General features: G+C 39.8%; 1 pseudogene; it reads right to left on the bottom strand.

Annotated features, from left to right (window-relative positions):
* The window catches only part of LOC116733071 (HHIP-like protein 1), a 17,362-nt pseudogene extending 10,900 nt beyond the window's left edge, over positions 1-6,462 (bottom strand).
* Between the last annotated feature and the right edge of the window lie 348 nt (positions 6,463-6,810).

A 6,810-nucleotide genomic window follows, 5' to 3' on the forward strand; every position in this document is an offset into this window, starting at 1 on the left:
TCGACGGGGGGGGGGGGGGGGGGGGTTGCTGACTACGACACATTCGCGGTCGCTTTTAGATAGATTTTTACCCAGAATGGAAATGGAAAAAACCGTGAGTGAAACGGTGACTGGGACTGACTAGTATATATTTGAGGGAAAGTTAGTTTAACATCTGCTCAAGAGCCCCCTGGTGGTTGAAGAGAATCCACAAACCAGAAAATACAATATATGAAAAAATACACTGAATGCTCTCTGGTATGAGGAGGCGGGCCAGATCCGGCATTGCCAGACCAAATGACGCAGGCCGTAGTTTGGGGACCCCTGGTCTAGAGAGTTTTTCATTTTGTTATTGTGATAAATAGTAGGGTTTACAGTAAATGGAGACTGTTATTTGTCATGTAAACAAATAATTATCTAGTTTGCATTGCTGCTTGATCCTTCAGCATCAGCAGCAAGATTCTTTTAACTCTGTTCCTGTAGTGGTGTCCTGAACTCAACACAGTAAAGTCACTGTGCTAACTAAGGTTGCTAACTAGGGTGCTGAGAGCCCAGTAGGCCTGGTCCTTGTCAAGATGCTGCTACTGTCTTTGAAATCAAATTTCTGCTATTTTTGCACGTTCAGGAGGAGAAGGGCAACACATCACAGGTGAGTCCTTTCACGGTTTCAACTGAAGTTAGCTAACTTTAACCAACTGACAAAGAAATGTGTAGTTTCTGAGCCATGCTGTTTATGTACATGCACTGCAGCTAGATATTTTTACTATATGGAACATTTAATCTTCACAGATGCAACACTTCCATTAATGTTTCTGTAGGAACGGCTGCATAGATTATATTTCTGGTCTACTTCAGACTACATGTGCTTAAAGTTATTGTTAATGGCAGAAGCAACTTTTTCCAAGTTTGGTTCAATAATTAATTTGAATTACTTTGAGTGTGAAATGTTCATGCATGCAAGTTAAATCTCTGAAGAACATGTTAGCTTTTGTTTCAATACTTTGGTAATACTTAGAAGTATAAAGCTTGGCATCAGAGATATTATTTAATATTTTCCTTTGACCTCTTGACTCTCACACCCAAAATACTTGCACTAAAGTCACTGGGTCCATGACAGTTGAAGGATTTGAAGATAAGAGAATTTAAATATTAATATTTTACAGCTTTTCTCAGTTTGGGTGCATCTCTCAGAACAGAATTGAAATTCTTAAAACTACCTGTTCAATCTTCAAATTACTGTGTCACTTCTGCACATCAAAACAATTAGTTTTGCAAGTTTTGCTTTTGTACATCATGTAGCTGGTTATGTACACTTCTATGCTTTTATAATTGTAATTTGCTTTTATCGTCTTGATCAAAATATGTTAACCCTCCTGTTGTCCTCGGGTCAAAATGACCCGCCACTGTGTTAAACCCCCCCCCCCCCCAAAAAATCCCCTAAATGTAATTTTTTTAACTTGAGATTTTAAGACTTTTCCTAGATTGGCCCAGACAATAGAAAAAGTTCAGTGTTGCTTTTATTCTCATTTCCATGTAAGCTGTACAAAAAAAGGTACAAAGATGGTCTTCAGGTCAAAATGACCCGTGAGGCAAATGGAGTTGAAATCAAGGTCACAGAGTTATTTACAAACCATAAAATGTTACAAAGTTTTAGTTGTGTCTCAGATCAATCAGTAGCAGAAGTGAGCAGAGAGTGGAAGGCCAATTTTCCGAGCCACAATGCCAGTCAAACTCTTTCACACCTACTCAAGACTGATGCGATTTGATGACCGTGAATCAAGACCAGCAAGACGTATGACAGACAAACTTGCAGCCATAAGAGAGGTATGGGACAAGTGGGTGGAGCGGTTGCCCTACCTCTACAATCCAGAGCCTGATGTAACAGTGGATGAGCAACTGGTTCCATTTAGAGGTAATCTGTTTTCATATTTGTAATAAAAGTGATTTTCACTATTGATTTCTTTGACTGTTTTCTGTGACACTGATACTAATCACTGATGCTAATGTCTTTTGTCCAAAGGTTGTTGTCCTTTCCGGCAGTATATGCCCAGCAAGCCAGCAAAATATGGGATCAAGTCATGGGTGGCTTCTGAATCAAGCTATGCTTGGAAAATGCAAGTCTATACTGGGAAGTCAACCAGTGGATGCCCAGAGAAGAACCAGGGGTTGCGAGTTGTGCTTGATGTGACAGAGGGACTGAGGGGTCACAATGTGACATGTGACAATTTCTTCAACTCTTATGAACTCGGACAGCAGCTCCTGAAGAGGAAGATCACCATGGTTGGTACAGTTCAAAAGAACAAGCCTGAGCTCCCACCTGCACTGCTTGGGTCAAAGGAGAGAGAGGTCTTCTCCTCAAAGTTTGCCTTCACACCCACCACCACTCTAGTTTCCTACCTCCCAAAGAAAAACAAGAATGTAGTTCTTCTGAGCACACTGCACAAAGACGGCGACATTAGTGACCGTGAGGACAGGAAGCCAATCATCATCCTGGAATAAAACCGAAACAAAGGAGGTGTGGACAACCTAGATAAGGTGATTGGAGCATATAGCTGCAGAAGAATGACTGCCCGCTGGCCCCTGGTCATCTTCCACAACATCATTGATGTGTCCTCCTACAATGCCTTTGTGATTTGGATAGAGATCAACCCAACCTGGATGTCTCATAAGCACAACAAGAAGAGGGTGTTCCTGGAGCAGCTAGGAAAGGCACTTGTAACTCCACTCATTGAAAGAAGGAAGCATGTCCCCCACACAGAAGCCTCAGCAGCAGTTGTGAAAGCTATTCAGAGTGCAGCAGCTCCTGATCAACCTGAGGATCCATCTACCACAGCCACTTCCTCAGCTAAGCCAAGTAAGAGGAAGAGATGTCAGTTCTGCCCTCAGACTGTAAAACACATACTGTGTGCTGCAGGTGTAAGAAATATATCTGCAAAGGCTGTGCACTTGCATACTGCCCTACATGTGCCAATTAGTTGAATGGGTTATGTTATTTTTCATATTTTTGTATTGTACATCCTCTTGTTCACTGGAGAAAAGTAAAAGAAAATTAGTCACTGTGATGAATAAAAATGCATTCGAAACTCATTTTGCACATTTTTTTTCTTAAGCTATAGAAATTCAAGTGGAGAGGGAAAAGTCAAGTATTCACACATTTTGTGGTGAGTGACAATATACAAGATAGAATTTGGTGTTTAAAATTCAATTAAGCTGCTTATATTGGGGGTTTATTGAAGACGGGTCATTTTGACCCGGAGGATAAAGGGTGTATACAGAAAATGAGGACAACAGGACAACAACGTGTCTGTGTTGAATTCTCAACTTCCAAAATAGCATCAGTTCATTGTGTAAGTCTTAACATGCATAAGTCTTAAAGTTGTCATAATGTGAATCATATATTAATTAATTTATATTCTATTATTTTCTAAATCTGTCCTGAATTGGTAAATTGCTCCCAAGTGAGTCCTGAGTTTCTCTAACAGGTCAGTGTATGAACCATTAGCTCAACCAACGATCAACCAGTTTTCTGAAACAGATTGGAGGTGCATCTTGTGAACCATCAGTTGGCAACATTATGCTCTATATAGTCAGAACACAACACAATGTTACATGTCTGAGAACTGATGAACAAGTATCTGGGCAGAGTGAACAGCCAGAGAGAAGAAGAGGAGTGAGGCTGAGGAGGAAATAGTTGGGAGGAAAGCAGAAGAAGAGTCAGAAGAGGCTGAGGACATCTGCCAGTTTCCATCAGTCCAACATCAGGACATGGCTGAGACCCACAACATGATGCTGATGGAGGTCCTCCCACCCTACTGTTCATTCCTTAACCCCACTGAGGAAAAAAGATTCCTCAGTGGAGTTAAGGAACAAAGTGACTATGGAAATTAAAATGTAATGTAATTTCTACAGCACTGTACAGTTTTCCTTGAGGAGATTGTCCTGTGGCTCCTTTTCTACTTTTTTTGTTCTCTGCATTTCTGTCTTTTTCTTTCTGAATCACCATGGCATGGTCCATGAATAAATTATAGCAAAAGCGTAAATCAGTGTTTCTCAATCCTGGTCTTCAGCGTCACCCTGTCCTGCAGGTTTAGGTATTTCCCTTCTGCCACACACCTGAATTGTATCTCTGGATGATTAACAAGCTTCTGCAGTACTTGATTGTCATCCAATCATTTGAATCAGCTGTTCTGGAGTAGAGGCACATCTAAAACATGCAGAGCAGGGGGGCGTTGAGGACCAGGGTTGAGAAACACTGGCGTAAATGATCCTTTTGTAGTCTCTTCTCATGACTAATCGATTTGACTGTCTTATCTGTACATAGAGAGACTATAACTTATTATTTTGAGTCACTGATATGTTAACAGACAGGATTTTAAGAGCTGAACTAAGGATTTTGAAAGCAAACAAATGCTATTTTTCCTGTTTCTACAAATTGTTTTGAGAAATGCGCTTACTGTTTTGTAAATGCCAACAATGACTCGAGAAATGCACCAAAAGTGACTGAGAAAAACTAACCTAGCATAAATTGTCTCAGCTGTATCAATTTGTTTGCCTGTATGAAAAGTGTTCACATTTACAGCTTTGTTTCTGCTAGCTTGCAGGAAATGTAACTTACATAAATGGTTGAAGACAACCTATTGGCCTTCATGAGACTCAGATAAATGGTGAGTATCTATTTCATAAATTGCCTAAAACAGTTATATTTGTTTTTAGTTTGTGTATTTTGTCTGGTTGCAGACCAGAGGATCACACCTGTTGACAACAAACAAAGGTTTAACTACTGAATTTTCAGTCAGAAATGATCACACCACCTGGTTGAAGTACCTGTGTCCATATGCAAGTCAACAAAGGTGAAACAAACATTTAAGCGAATAAGATGTTCATGTAGTGCATCTTTCTAACTTTTTCTTTTTGTTTTCCAGCAGAGAGGAAACACCCGATTGACAACATGCGAGTCTCAATTTCAACCTGTGACTGGGAAGACTACAACCATCCTGAGCAACGTCTGATCTCAGCGACTTGTGACTCTCAACCCAGAACAAGAATCCTTTTATCACCATTTTGTCTTCTACAATATGTTATCTCTTATGTGGACACATACTGTTTGTTTTGTTTTTGTTTTCCAGATCTCAGTAATACCGTGAGGAAACTGGACATAAAATAGAATCAGTTCTTTTTTTAACTTGACTTTTTAAATAGAAATTGTTTCTTTAAGTGGATTACTCGTAATCTGTATTTTTGTTTAATTAGAAATTATTTTCTTTATAACTTTCTGTATAGAAATGCTTGACAAGTTACACTTCCTTGGTTGTTGTACTATAATTTGTATGGTAAAATTCTGGTAGGAACAGAGACCAGTAATTTACCATAAGTTTTTTTTGGGGGGGAGGGTTTACAATAAAATGTCAATATATCATACAGTCTGGATGTGTTTTTCACTCATGTAGATATTATGCCTCAGTCAGCATGACCGTATTTACTACGGCAAAACCACATTTTATTTTTTTTAAAATATTTTAGGAAGTACGGTATTTTACCGTATTTTAAAAATACGGTAGAATCCTGCATTTACAACATACGGTAAAAAACTGGCAGCTGTGGTTGCCAGAATTTTACCGTATATTAAAAATACGGTAAAATCCTGCATTTACAACATACGGTAAAAAACTGGCAGCTGTGGTTGCCAGGATTTTACCGTATATTAAAAATACGGTAAAATCCTGCATTTACAACATACGGTGAAAAACTGGCAGCTGTGGTTGCCAGAATTTTACCGTATATTAAAAATACGGTAAAATCCTGCATTTACAACATACGGTGAAAAACTGGCAGCTGTGGTTGCCAGGATTTTACCGTATATTAAAAATACGGTAAAATCCTGCATTTACAAAATACGGTAAAAAACTGGCAGCTGTGGTTGCCAGAATTTTACCGTATTTTAAAAATACGGTAAAATCCTGCATTTAGCAAATACGGTAAAAAACTGGCAGCTGTGGTTGCCAGAATTTTACCGTATTTCAAAAATACGGTGAAATCCTGCATTTAGCAAATACGGTAAAAAACTGGCAGCTGTGGTTGCCAGAATTTTACCGTATTTTAGAAATACGGTAAAAAACTGGCAGCTTTGGTTGCCAGAATTTTACCGTATTTTAGAAATACGGTAAAAAAATGGCAGCTTTGGTTGCCAGAATTTTACCGTATTTTAGAAATACGGTAAAAAAATGGCAGTTTTGGTTGCCAGACTTTTACCGTATAAAGACGGTAAACTTCTGGCAACTCAGCTGCCAGTTTTTTACCGTAAAATGAGGCCGTTTTTTTTTACAGTGTACAGACGTTGTTGCTGCTGCTGGCAAAGTAGTTTAGAGGCTGACTGGAAGCGCCCTTACCTTCTCTGAGCAAGTGCGAGTAGATGATCCAGAGGAGAAGTAGGCAGCAGAGCGACGCCCCTCCACCTGAGGACAGCGTCTTGGCCGCAGACTGCATTCTAGCCTGTCAGCCGCTTCGGATTTATCCAAACTTTAAACGCCTGTAAGCGCTTCTCAGATGCCGATTATCCAGTGGCGTCCCCAAAGCCTGACGTAGGCATCCATTTTGAGGGTATAATGGACGAGGGACTGATAACAATCCCCCCTTGCTTTTTTTTTTAATAATAATAATAATAAATTCCCTCCGTCAGCCGCATATCCATCCAGGCTGCGCAAACAAGCGACAATGTTCCCAGATCTGGCCAAGTTTTGCGCAGCTGCGGCGCCAGAAGCCTGGATTCACTACAGAAAATGTTTTAAAAATTTAAAAGTGTGTGGATGAAGAGAGGGTGGGCAGTAGCAGAAC

This window comes from Xiphophorus hellerii, chromosome 14 (assembly GCF_003331165.1).
Source record: "Xiphophorus hellerii strain 12219 chromosome 14, Xiphophorus_hellerii-4.1, whole genome shotgun sequence".
Lineage (NCBI taxonomy): Eukaryota > Metazoa > Chordata > Actinopteri > Cyprinodontiformes > Poeciliidae > Xiphophorus > Xiphophorus hellerii.